Here is a 15,002-nt window from a genome sequence, read left to right on the forward strand (position 1 = left end):
TGAAGGATAGTTGATGAAGAAGAGATGTATGTGTTTGTACATCAGGGAAGGAAACTAGTAAATAGAAGTTGAAAATAAGAGAGGGGATGATAATGGGAACAATATTTCTAGGGAAGGCAGGAGAGGATAAGCTCAATAGAGGATATAACTTTGAGGAGGAGAGCAAATCTCTTCATCAGAGACTGGAGGAAGAATAAATGGTGGGGTATGAAATCAAGGAATCAAGAGATGAGCAGGAAGACCAAGAAATGTCATATGAGAAGGAACCAAGAAAAAGGTATGTTATATTGTGGGGGAGGGGAAAGGGGAGATTAAAATATGAAGATAGGCACAATCCAACAGCAAGAGATACAAAGAGAAATTCCATTCAAAATAACAGTCGATAGTATCAAATATTTGGGAATATATCTACCAAAGGAGAGTCAGGAATTATATGAGCAAAATTACAAAACACTTGCCACAAAAATAAAGTCAGATTTAAATAATTGGAAAGACATTCAATGTTCTTGGATAGGCCTAGCGAATATAATAAAGATGACAATACTCCCCAAACTAATCTATTTATTTAGTGCTATACCAATCAGACTCCCAAGAAACTATTTTAATGACCTAGAAAAAATAACAACAAAATTCATATGGAAGAATAAAAGGTCGAGAATTGCAAGGGAACTAATGAAAAAAAAGTCAGAGGAAGGTGGTCTAAGTGTACCTGATTTAAAGCTATATTATAAAGCAACAGTCACCAAAACCATTTGGTATTGGCTAAGAAATAGACTAGTTGATCAGTGGCATAGGTTAGGTTCACAGGACAAGATAGTGAATAAAAATAGCAATCTAATCTTTGACAAACCCAAAGATCCCAAATTTTGGGATAAGAATTCATTATTTGACAAAAACTGCTGGGAAAACTGGAAATTAGTATGGCAGAAACTAGGCATGGACCCACATTTAACACCACATACTAAGATTAGATCAAAATGGGTCCAAGATTTAGGCATAAAGAACGAAATCATAAATAAATTGGAGGAACATGGGATGGTTTACCTCTCAGACTTGTGGAGGAGGAAGGAGTTTGTGTCCAAGGGAGAACTAGAGACCATTATTGATCACAAAATAGAACATTTTGATTACACCAAATTAAAAAGTTTCTGCACAAACAAAACTAATGCAAACAAGATTAGAAGGGAAGTAACAAATTGGGAAAAAATTTTTACAGTGAAAGGTTCTGATAAAGGCCTCATCTCCAAAATATACAGAGAATTGACTTTAATTTATAAGAAATCAAGCCATTCTCCAATTGATAAATGGTCAAAGGATATGAACAGACAATTTTCAGATGATGAAATTAAAACTATTTCCACTCATATGAAAGAGTGTTCCAAATCACTATTGATCAGAGAAATGCAAATTAAGACAACTCTGAGGTATCATTACACACCTGTCAGATTGGCTAAGATGACAGGAACAAATAACGATGAATGTTGGAGGGGCTGTGGGAAAACTGGGACACTGATGCATTGTTGGTGGAGTTGTGAAAGAATCCAACCATTCTGGAGAGCAATCTGGAATTATGCCCAAAAAGTTATCAAAATGTGCATACCCTTTGACCCAGCCATACTACTACTGGGCTTATACCCCAAGGAACTACTAGAGAAGGGAAAGGGTCCTGTATGTGCCAAAATGTTTGTGGCAGCCCTTTTCATAGTGGCTAGAAGCTGGAAGATGAATGGATGTCCATCAATTGGAGAATGGTTGGGTAAACTATGGTATATGAATGTTATGGAATATTATTGTTCTATAAGAAATGACCAACAGGAGAAATACAGAGAGGCTTGGAGAGACTTACATCAACTGATGCTGAGTGAAACGAGCAGAAGCAGAAGATCATTATACACTTCAACAATGATACTGTACGAGGATGTATGCTGATGGAAGTGGATTTCTTCAACATAGAGAAGAACTAATCCAATTCCAATTGATTAATGATGGACAGAACCAGCTACATCCAGAAAAGGAACACTGGGAAATGAATGTAAACTGTTATTTTTACCTTCTGAATCCAATTCTTCCTGTGCAACAAAAAAAAAAAATTCGGTTCTACACACATATATTGTATCTAAATTATACTGTAATATATTTAACATATATAAGACTGCTTGCCATCTGGGGGAGGGGGTTGGGGGAGGAAGGGAAAAAATCTGAATAGAAGTAAGTGCAAGGGATAATGTTGTAAAAATTACCCATGCATATGTACTGTCAAAAAATGTTATAATTATAAAATAAAATAAAAAATTAAAAAAAGAAAAAAAAAATATGAAGATAGGGCCTCAAGCTAAGAGATAGAGAGTACACTCAGAGATATGAGGAAGAAAGAAAATATTTTAATAAGTTCTGTGGAGAGTGTGATAGAGAATTAATTAGGGAACAGTAGAAAGAGTATCTTGCTTAAGTGAAGGCTTAATTGTGATTAAATAATATCAGTTTGTAGTGAAATCATTTAGTATAGTTGCAAAATTAACTGCAAGTCCATTCAGTGTACAAAAATAGAAATGAAGATTGCAGATGGTAGGAGTAACCCAAGGTTGAGACTTGGCAAAGCATAAGGAGTAATAGGACAAAAAAAATCAAGAAAATCTAGAACAGAACACAGTTGAAATGATTCAATAAGGGTAAAGACCAGGAAGGAAGAGCAGAGAAACTGGAACAAGAATAGATGACCTAACAAAATATGGTGGAGTAGAGAAATGGCAAGTCATGGTAAAGATGAAGGATAGATTTGGGAGAAGTAAGGTACAGGTAGAGTTTAAATAAAAGGAGATTATAATTGGAATTTCAGTGTGATTATGACAGTGAAGTACTTGGGAGTTATGATAATATTAACGGTATGACGCCTGATATAAAGTAGATATAGTGAAGTAGAAGAATATCATGGCAGCTGAGGAGACTGAAGAAATGGGGGAGAGGGTAAAGCATTGGAGGGAATATATGCATATTCAAATCTGACAAATCAAAAATGTACATCACGCAGAGAACAATGAAGGTGTGCAAGATAGTTATGACAACCAATAAGAAACTCTGAAGAACAGGAATAAAAGATGTCATTAGGGAAAAGTAATTTTGAAGAGAAGATGGACTAGATATATAATAAGGACAAAGGATGACAAGTATACCATCTGAATGCTCTGTAAAATCATTATGAAATGAGAAGAAAATGAGGAAGGTTTACAGCATATTCCATAGACTAACTGTGATGAATATTTAGATGGCCATGGAAGCAACTTGCAATGGATTGTTATTTATCAATGAATTGTGATCTTCATCATTGCAATCTACTTCATCATTATAGAATTGATGAGGTCATACTGATGAGTATCCCTTTTGACTGTTTGCCTAGTGCAGTTCCTGCACATAGCACATGCTTTTAAGATTGGTGAATTGAATTGAAGGAGGCTCCCATAATTTGCAAATCTTTCAGAAATAATGTACACCTCACTTTGTCTACTTCTTAACCATATTGAAGATAGCTGATTAAGACAGAAGAAGCAAAACCCTGTGGACAGAGTAGGACAGCAGTAATTTAATGCTAAAGAAATCACCAGCTGCTTCAAGATATCTTAAATTTTAAAGCCTGATCAATGACTTCTGTTTTAGTCCACTGTTCTTTCATTTAGCGATTTTCTAAATAAATCCAGTATTTTATGAATTTCTATTGTAAATATACATCACACCAAATCCCCATGATTTGCTCTTAGAATGGTGAATTATTATTATAATTTTCCTTTCATTTTCTTCTTTCTCTCTTACATAAATGTAAGAGTTGATGAGTGTCAACCAATGAGCAATAGTTCCAAACTCCTAGCACTGAAGCTCCCGTGGACTTTCCTGAGTTATGCTTGTCATTATGTGACATACAGCTGGTGATCTCTTTAGCAAATTACTGCTGTCCTACTCTGTCCACAGGCTTTGGCTTCTGTCTTAAATCAACTATCTTAAATATTCCACTAAGCTGATTCATTTTGCCATACATGCCTCCCCTGCTCTCTCTTAGATCCCTAGCTGCTGACATTTTTGATTGCTTTTTTCCCCTCAAGTAAATCAAATAAAATCCAAATAGATCATATCAATAAATATACTCAGAACACCTACTATGTAGAAAGGAGGCTCTTTACTATTCACTAAGAAGACTACAGAGAAAAAAAATACCATCCATCTCAGGACCCATATGCAAAGTCTTTCCAGTAGGCCATTAGAGAGCTTGTAAGGTTATTGTTTTCAGTCATTTCAGTCATGTCTGATTCTTCATGAGTCATTTGCAGTTTTCTTGGCAAAGATACTGGAGTGGTTTGCCATTTCCTTCTTCAGCTCATTTGACAGATAAGGCACTGTGGCAATCTGGGTTAATTGATTTGCCCAGTAAGTGTCTGAGGCCAGTTTTGAACTCAAAATGAAGAATCTATCCAATATCAGTCCCAACAGTCTATCCACTGCCCCATGTAACTGCCCTACTTTGCAAACTAGTTGAAGGGAATAAGACATGTACTAAAAAATAACTTATACAAATAAAGGTGATACAAAGTTAAATATAGAAGCTCCTAAGAAAGCTGTCAAGAATTGAAAACTCAAAGGAAAGGAGTACCACTTTGGGGCACATAAAGAGTATTGATTGGTTGATTCTTGTTCTTTGTTCTTGAAGAGGACCAAAACAATATCACTCTTTAGAATTGAGTTACAAGCTCAGAATGCTCTGCCAAAGGTTGGATACAAATAGATCCTATGAATATTTGGGATGGCTTCTCCAACTTTGCACATCTCTCATTTCTTCTGGGCTAATTCAATGCTGCTTTGCTTATAGAGTACATTACTTTCTATAATGAGAGCACACCATGCTGGGTAGTCCTGTGCCAGTGTCACCTACGTCATAAATTGATTCTAAAGTTCTTAAGAGAGACTTTGAGAGTGTTCTTATTATATTGCTTTTTCTGACCACCTTATAAGTGCTTGTTTTGTGTGAGTTTTCCATTTCTAATTTAGGTGGGAAAATGAGATATAAATTCATGAAAAAGGCAAATAACTATACAAAATTTCAGGAGTGATTCCAAAAACCCATAGCAGGAATGCCACAAGTAGGAGCCAGTTGCCAGGCTAGAATTCACAGGACCTAAGCCATAGGTGTTAGGAAGAAGAGATCACTTCATGTCATTTTGATCAGTCAAAATTTAAAAGACAAAGGGAAATTTGAGCTGGATAAATCTGTGTTCCTTCCCATCTATCCAATCTTTCCTCTACCACCTTTCCATTTCATCCCTCAATTCTTCTATCACTTCTATCTCTTTATCTCTAGAATATTCATGAATTTTGAATTTTTGGTTATACTTCATTAAAAGCTAAGAGTCTGAAGCTAGATTTTACTTCTCATTTTGCATCTGTTTTATAAACCGTTATTAAAATTATAAAAAATACTAACTAGCTATGTCATCTTAACCTTTTTGGGGTCTCAGTTCCATCATATTTAACATGAGAGGGTTGAACTAGATAGTATCTTCAAATTATAAATGTATGATACCAGGAAATATGAAGCTTGAAGATATGATTACTACACTACATAAACTTATATATGAGCTGAATTTGTTAGGAATTCTACAGCCTCTTCAGGTACATAGGGAAGGATTCTGATGATCATTTTCCCCTGTCTGCCTGCCAACCCTTATTTGTTTGTGGTCTTACATCAGTTCCCCATAGTACCAAAATGTTTATCCCAGATACAATCTTAGGATAGCATAAAATTCCAAGCAGGGCACATCACAAGAAGATGTGAATTTTCAGAAAGAGAAATGGTGGCAAAATGCCAGGAAAATCTCCCAGACAGTGAGATGGTTGTTTATTTATTTATCATATTTACTGGAATCGCCCATCGCTTATTAGCCTCTGGGTACATTGGTATGTATCATAAAAGAGACTGCGTCTGACATTATGACCTGCAATCCTTAGTAAACAACAACAGAAAACCAGGACAGATAAAACCCCAGTACATTTAAAATAAATCTAATTAGAGACCCAGAATACTTAAAGGGAAAAAATGTTGTAAGCTGATAGTGCTGATTTTGAAAACCAAGAGTAGTGAGTCCCATCAGACCCCTAACTGATGCCTTAGATCCTGAAGATGAAAGAATGATTGGTATTTTTATATCATTTTTCATCTGAAAATCTCCAAACACTTGATAACTACTGACCCAGTGTACACAACAATAATACTGTAGTTATCCTGGTTCACTGTGGTCTTATGACCTTATTAGAGGCTAGGACCACAGAAAGACTTCTACTTTACAGGATCTAAGAGTTTAAAAAAAAGGCACAGGATTCACATGGTATAGTGAAAACAATACTGGATTTGGAGTGAGAGACAGTAGAGGAAAAACACCATCTGACACTCCTGCTCAAGCTTAGGAACAAACTGAATTGGCATCCAAGTTGTGACTTGATGCCCAATGAAAGCAGTCCTGAGTTGGCAGCTGAGTTAGTGCAATTAGACTTCATCAGTGAGACTGACCAAAGTCATCTGACTGCTCTGCAGAAAAAGACACTGAACAAGTTCAATTTGCTTGGCACTGTGTAGGCACATAGTAGGTACTTAAAAAATGCTATTTAAGATTTGTGCTGGAAAATGCTCTCCACATTTAGAGAAAGTACATTTAGAGTTTGGATGTATTACAGAGTATATTATTTTCATTTTTTTCCTTTATTGTGGTTTATCTCTTTTGATTCTTTCACAACACAACTAATGAGGATATATGTTTAACATGATTGTACATGTACAATCTACATAAGATTGCCTGCTATTTGGGGAAAGAGAGAAGGAATAGAAAGAGTGAGAAAAATTTGGAACTCAAAATCTTACAAAAATGAATGTTGGAAACTATTTTTACATGTAAATGGGAAAAAAAGAATATTGTTAAATGGGGAAAGAAAAGAAAAGAAAAGAAAAAAAGAAATGCTTTTTGACTCAACTGTGTTTGGAGTTGAAATTCTCTAACTTTGGCACTTAGTTGTATGAGCTTGGACAAGACTAACTTTCTGAGACTCAGATTGCCTACTTCTTAAATGAAGGATTTGGGCTAAATGGCTTCTGAGGACCTTTTCACTTCTAAATTGATGATTCTATTTTCATACCAGTAACTATGAAAGTTTGCCAAAGTCATACATATCAGACAGAAAAGTAACATTACTCCTTGAGAATGTGTCTACACAGGCAATGTGAATTGGAGAAATGAGAATATTACTTCACAAATTAACAATACCCTCCCACCTCCACCTCATTCTGCTCTTGAAAATTTTGACTGGAATGATCCAGGTTAGTTGTCTATACAACCCACTTTCACTGGGTAAGATTTAAGTTCAACTCTGTGCTTTCAGAATCCTCAATATAAAATGTCATCACTCTTTTTTGTAATAGAGCTTGAGACAAAGTTCCTGATTCTGATGGGATTTCAGCTGATTTCTTTAACCTCTCCAGCCCCTCCTTTTGTTGTTTTAAACTAAATCGAATATGAAACATGAAAAGATATGCCCCAGAGAATATTTCAAGTTCTCAACCCTGGTTTTATGACACCTTAAAGTATCTTCTACATGAAGGAGGCACTTGAAGGTCTCGAAAGTTTCCAAAATGGAATTAATTCTAATTTTGTTTTAATGTATGCCAGGCAGCACTTTGGGTGGAGGGCATATGGAGGTCATGAAATTAATCGACAATAATAAGATATCCAACTCCATCAAGGTGGGGAATCACTGTTTCAAACTATGAAGGAGGTGGATAAGTGAAGCAAAAATATTTGGGTTTATTTTGGCTTAACTTTGATTCTGAAATTCCATGTTAATGAAAGGGATACTTTGAAAGATGATTTTGGTATTTCAAATTGCCCAGTGAAAGACTTTAATCCCTTCTGCTGGGAGCTTTCTCTACATCAGAGAAGTACTTAATTTCCTTAAACTACTAAGCCCTATGTTTTGGCCACGTGAACCTGAGAACATGATTGTTGTTTGAAAAGTCACTCAGTAAAAAATGTCACCTTCTTATTGAACCATAGCTGCTGTTCCCCAAGTGTCTGTGTATCCCATCTGTTTACTGACAGAGGGCCAACCTCTGCCCTCATTAACTCACACGCAACATTTGTACGGTTGCATGGAAGTTTCTGACAGTAAAATCTGGCCCCAAACAAATTCATACTTCTGTTAGCCTTGTAGTCTGTATAGTTGGGGAATTGACCTGGATTTTGTCTATTCAATCCTGTACATCATCAAAAAGTTTTGTTTTGCTTTTTAAAATTTTAGCTAAGTTCGGACCATTGAAGCTTTACTTTATTCTAATGGAAGAGAAAATAAATACTGCAGGACAATTTGATTTTCAGATCTCTGGTTGAATTTGCTATGCTGGCTAAAATAATAAGCTTTATTATGCTTGTAAAGCAAGATACTTTGACATCAAAATTGGAATTTAATGGTTAAAAGCAAAAGCATTTCATTTTCCCAGACTATCTAAGGGTACATTCCTCAGTCCCTTTTTCTCTTTAGTGAGATCCTGCCCTCCCACCCCCAAAAGGCAAGCAATTGTAAAATATAATGAGATGCTGGAATCAGAGACCAAGTGGCAGCTTAAGACCCTGTGAGATCCTTTCTGGCCCAAGCTTCAGTATGCAAATGTTTTGACAAGAAATTGATATAGAAGTGCTTGAGAGACAACAGATATGGAATCCTACTCACTTTGAGAGACTTAAAAAAAATAGCCAGATATAAAGTTGCACTATTTTTTTTTCCTTTTGGCCTGAAACTATTTGCCCTTTTGAATGAGTTTAATCTTAAATAAATAACTTTCTCCATACCTATCTTAAAAACTGAATGTATAGCACTTTAAAAATATCATTATGTTTAAATTATTTTGGTACAGACCCAAAAAGAACAGAGCAGACACATAACAATTATGGAGTTGTGGTATCTCAGTTAAAAAACAAAAACAAAAACAAAACTTTTTTGCTTTTTAGTTAGAGAGAGCTGCAAATTCCCACAGGCCCCGTGGGCAGCAATTACAATTATCTTCTAAAGGGCAGTTTATAATTGCAAGCAGGGACATCTCATCAGTCACCCATTGGCCTTCTAAAATATATTAGTATAGATGGGAAATAACATTGTCTGCTGTGTTTCTGAGAACTTTATTCAGGCAGATTTTGATGTAGCTGAAAGTAAAAAAGAGTAAAATTATCAATAAGCTAAAGAATAAGGGCAATCAGAAGAGTAAAGGGTCTCAAGATCATGACATTTGAAGATTAATAGAAAGAACTATGAATGTTGAACCTAGAGAAGAAAAAAAAACTAAGGTAGGAAAAAAGAGGGGAACATGATAGCTATAGATTGTTAGGAGAAATATAAATTAGATTTGTTCTGTATGGCTCCAAGAACCTGAAGCAATGAATGGAAGTTGAAAAGAGGCATGATGTGAACAAAAGCAAATCATAGTAATTAGAGCTAAATGAAAATAGGTTGCCTTGAAAGTGAGCTTTTCCTTATTATAAGTATTCAAGCAGAGACTAGATGATTACTTTTCATATAAAACACAATGGCAATTCTTCTTAACATAAGTTTTAGACAAGATGGCCTTGAGTATTGGACTTTTTTTTTTTTTTTTTTTTTTAGCTGCCTAAAGAAGCAAAGTCTCAGTCATGTAACATGTGCCTGCCTGGAACCATGTAAAGGGCAATCACGGAGAAAAGGGATTAGCTTTGTTCTGTTTGGACCAGAAGGCAGAACGAGGAGAATAGGAGATTTAGGGGGAAAATATCAACAATTGGAGATATCTAAGAGAAGATGTAATGACCTCCAGAAGTTCCCTTTCCCTTGCATTTTAGACAAAAGCAATGTGAATACTTGGTATATATGTTGTACAAGGTATTTTTATTCAGGTCCAATTTGCATTAGATTGCCTCCGAAGAGCCCTCCAAATATAAGAATCTGTGATAAAGTAAATAACTTAATATAGTTGTATTATAGGACCGATCAGTCATCCTAGATTCATCTCTGTAAATTGTTAGATGTAAAATATTATTAAGAAGTCAGTAAGAAGTTACCAATGAGAATTACCCTGGCAGAATAGCACCCTTCATTTTTAGTATCCCAGAGGAACTATTCAGGGCTGAATCATAGACCAGCAATTAACAGTTGCTTTTTAGAAGTTGAAACCACATACAAGTTCTGAATGTATCATCAACTTGAAGCCACTTGTTCATCAAATTCTAGAACTGGAAGGAACCTCAAGAGAGTTATCTAGGTAGAAATGATGGGAAAATGTTAAAGAATTTGGGAATGTTTCATTTAGAGGAGAAAGTAGAAGGGCAATCCAACACTATCTTCAGATATATGGAAAATTGAAGGGCAAAGCTAAAGAAAATAACTATAAATTTAAGTTTGAGACATGAAACAAAAATATTATTATTTTCATTAAGGTGGGTGGGTCTGGAGTTAGGAAGATTCTTCTTCATGACTTCAAATTTGATCTCAGACACTTACTAGTGGGGTGACTCTGAGAAGGTCACTTAACCCTGTTTACTTCAGTTTCCACATGTACAAAATGGAGTGGAGAGGGAAATGGCAAACCACTCCAATATCTTTGCCAAGAAAACCTCAAATGGAATCATGAAGAGTCAGACATGACGACAAAAAACAAAAACAAACAGAAAAACCCTGAGCAACAATAAAACTCTCTTTAATGATTTCAGCAATTTGAATATGACTTCAGTAGTATGGATAGTTCCTCAACCAGTACAGATTACAATCCATAAGATTGTAAATATTCTTGAGAGTGGCTGTGATGAAAAAAAAAAATGATTACTCTGTGAAGAGCTTCTCCAGAATTAGTTCGGTTTGTCTCTACTGTGCTCACGGAGATAATTCTAAGACTTGAAGGGATGATGGGGATCCCATGCCCATTCTCTGATATTTAGCAGGTAATGGCCTCCAGATGAATAATTATATAATAAACATTACATCTATACTCCAGAGTACAACACATGTATATTTAGTGAGATAAAAGAGCACACATTATTGAAAAGATGGGTTACCGTTGACTATATCTTGGATGGATAGCAAGTACTTGGGATGCAAATGCTTTTCTGAGTTCTGTTTGGGTACTTCTAGATAAAGACCACACTTCTTCATGTCTACAAAATATCTTTTGGCCCTGTACCAATCTTCTTAATGTCAAAGTACCGGTATTTGTGGAAAGATCTCAGGATTTCTTGGACAGGAATTCTATTTGGAGATGAATTGTTCCTGCTTATATAGTGAAAAAAAAAACTGTTACTGATGTCAGGGAAACTCCTTGTTCTTTAAGTGCTCTTGAAGATTTACAAGAGCTAATTGACCAAGTGGCATGTGTCTGAGCTTACACATAGTCCTTTCTGACTGCATGGACAATCCTTTTTGTGCTTTTAATTGGTTTTTGACCCTCAGTAGCCTTAGATATAGATGCTTACTGTGAGGGATGGTGAGGGGAACTTATAATGGATTGGTTCCCATAGTTAAGCTAAGGATGATATATGTTCAATGGCATTGGGAGATAACAATTGTCTCAGGATGATTAGTCTGCTAAGCTTGGGCCCTAATAAATATACTGAGAATGACTTTGACAGTAACTCTTATTGTCTTAGAGTGAGAAGGCCAAAATCTTTTGCAAAAGTAAAAAGAAAAACAAAATTTTTGTTAAACTTTTGACAAGCAGATTTTCAAGGCTATGAATGGCAATGTGTCAAAGAAAACTAATTTTTTAATGTGAAAGCAAAAAGGATTACAATAAAGCCTTTAATTAATATAAAACCTCTACTTAAAAAGGAGTCACCCAAAATGATAGTTGCACTTGCTGTTATTGGAGATAAAACTTAATAACTATAACAGTAACAAAAACAAGAACAGTGTCATCTTGATTTATCACTTAATCTAACTTCTACAGGTAGAACTATATAAACATCCCAAATTGTAAAATGAGCCATGAGATAAGAGACTAGATAATGAAAAGAAAAACCACCTAGGAAATTGTCCATAGAAAAATACATAAAGGATTAATCTATCACCAGGCCTACAAAGAGACAATATGAATCTAAACTTCAAGGATCCTGTAGTGTGGGACTACTGCCTCTAGAAGAGATTGCAACCCCTCCATAACTCAGTAGATGCCTTTTAAGAGTTACTATTTCAAAAACAAATCACTCTGAGATCAATTTGGTGATGAGCTTCTCCCAAATTAGGCTAGGCTGCTCTTTAGCAAATAGATATATAGTCCTATCATCAAGTTTACATATTCAAAACTCCTCCAGCTTGATAGAACCTGTCAGACTTTCCAATCAGCTGGAATGATCTTTAAGAACCCTGAGTCACCTACATATCCCCATGAGGCATTGCAGTAGAACATCAGCAGGGAAAATCTTTACTTCACTATCTATCTTGGTGCCCTGTGTGGTATTTAATCATAATTGTATGGGGTTTTTTGTATATTTATTTATATTGAAAAGGAAAAAAAATGAGGCAATAAAGTTGACTTACTTGCCAAACAGAAAGAGATAGATGCCAAAGGCAACACAAGGTTAGAATATTAACTTGTTCAAAAAATCTTATAAAGGATGATGGATGAATATGGGAAATGTCATCTCATAAATTAGAGAGAAGTAGTAGAGTGTAAAACCAGTTTAAAGAAAGCTTGTCATGATATCCAAATAAGTAGTATCTCAAGAGCTTTCAAGGAATAAAATTTTAAAAGGATATAATTAGAAGAAAAGTTGAAAAAAATTAAATATTATTTTCTCCATCAAGGGCAGTAGAACTTACCACACTTGAAAGCTAACCACAGTTTTGAATGAACTTGCAAGCGATGCAGAAATAGCATGAAAAAAAGAAAAAAAGGAGAAGAAAAGTAATCTGGCTGAACAGAGAGAAACAGAAAGAACAGAAAGAGTACTGGAGGCAATACTCCAGAAAGTGTTTCCTAATGTAAAAGCAAAAAGGATAACAATAAGCCAAAATTAATACAAAAGGAGAGAAGACACCAATATCATAGAAAAAAAAACTAAGACCCCCTTAACACTGAAACTGAAAGGGCATCAATAATTACTGATTCATCGATACAAAATTTTTATACAAGTTACATATACACAAATTTTCAATGATGATCTTAATAGGGAATAAGCAAGCTTTCACAAGCATTATTAAACAATGGGTTATTTTTTTGAAACATCACAATTAAGTGTCAGATTATAAAATAAAACATCCTATTTTGATTATTGTTTCTTGATTATAAAAAAATTATTGACATAGTAGAACAAAATGCCATCTTATATGATGTTTAACGTAAAGGTGATTTCTCCCCATAATCAAAATCATCCAAGATTCTTTGAAATATATAACCATATAACTTACTCTTTTGAATGGCCATCTATTGACAAAAATCAGACAAGGTTAAAAATAGGAATATGTATGCTTACCAAAGGTATTCTCCAACATATTGGAGTAGATCCAATAGATCCAACTCCAAGCTGGAGAAGGTTTCCTCTAGACAATGATGGCTTGCAGATATTTCTACTTATGGATAACATCATGCTTATTGCATTTAGCTCCAGAACACTAAAGATGTTCTTGGAAAATAAACACTCAAATGGATTTGACCTAACTGTCCATATAGGAATGACCAAGAGCACTAATCTGTTTATTAATCACATTATGATACACATTTGGAAACATAACCTATGGCATTTGCCTATAGATTTCCTTGTATATGTTTCTGGAATGGACAATATAGATAGAACATTGAGTTGGATCCAAAGTTGAATAGAGGGAAGAAAGTAGACTGATTTACCTAAGGGAAATTATAAAGTTTCTTTATTGGTCCCAAGTTTCCCATGATAGTAAAGGCATCTTTTCAATACTATCTGTAAGTATTGCTGTATGATAACAGGGCATAACATCATTTCCCTGAAGAATTAGAATTAAAATCACACAAAGAACAATGAAGAGGTACATGGTGAGAATGAGCTGTCTGAAGCATATAGCCAACAAGGAACTATAAGGAACAGAACTAAAGAATCTCATCATGTGGTGTAATAAGGAACTGTACCAGTATGATAGCAGCATTCAAGAAGAAGATATTTTATATTTCAGAGGAAAAAAATAATCAGAATTTGGCAACTGATTAAATGAGAGAAGGAGGTATGAAAGTGAATCAAGGATGATACTTAGGTCATGAGTCCAAGTGACTGAGAAAATATGGATATTCTCCACTGTAATGGGGAAGGAAGAGGGACATCTGGGGGAGGGGGAGAAGGTTAGCAAGGAAAGGAAGAAGAGATCTAGGACAATCACTAGCAGGTATAGATAAATAAAGTGAGAGTTTATTTTTGTTGTTGTTTTAATGTTGGTAGAGAAATGGATGTGTTTGCAGGCAGTAAGGAAGAAGCCAAGTGAAAGATCGGGGATGATAGAGAAGGCAATTAATGGTAAAGATGAGAAGAAATGAGCCCAAACTGATTATCTTTGGCTCATTGAATGGGATGGGATACAACTAGATGTAGTAAGAGAAATGGGATTTTAAACAAATGTGATAAGTATTTCTGAGTCATAAACTGATAAAATAGTAACTAGAATTTACATAAAACTTTAAGGTTTACATACTTTACAAATGTCATCTCATTTTATCTTCACAACAATTCTAAGTAGATATTCTTATTATCCCCATTTTACATATAAGAAAACTACGGTAAACAGAGGTTTTTGTCCAAGAACACAGAGCTAGAAGTGCCTCAGGCATGATTTGAATTGAAGTGGTCCAGGGATCTTTCTACTGCATCACCTAGAAATATTGTTTTTTAAGCCAGTGAAATGTTTAAAATTAGATTGCAATTACATTGAACCCTTATTGTTATTCAGAATGAATTGAAAAGGCATACTCTGTGTGAGTGTAAGTGTGTGTGTGTGTG

This window comes from Sminthopsis crassicaudata, chromosome 1 (genome assembly GCF_048593235.1).
Source record: "Sminthopsis crassicaudata isolate SCR6 chromosome 1, ASM4859323v1, whole genome shotgun sequence".
In the NCBI taxonomy this organism is placed as follows: Eukaryota; Metazoa; Chordata; class Mammalia; order Dasyuromorphia; family Dasyuridae; genus Sminthopsis; species Sminthopsis crassicaudata.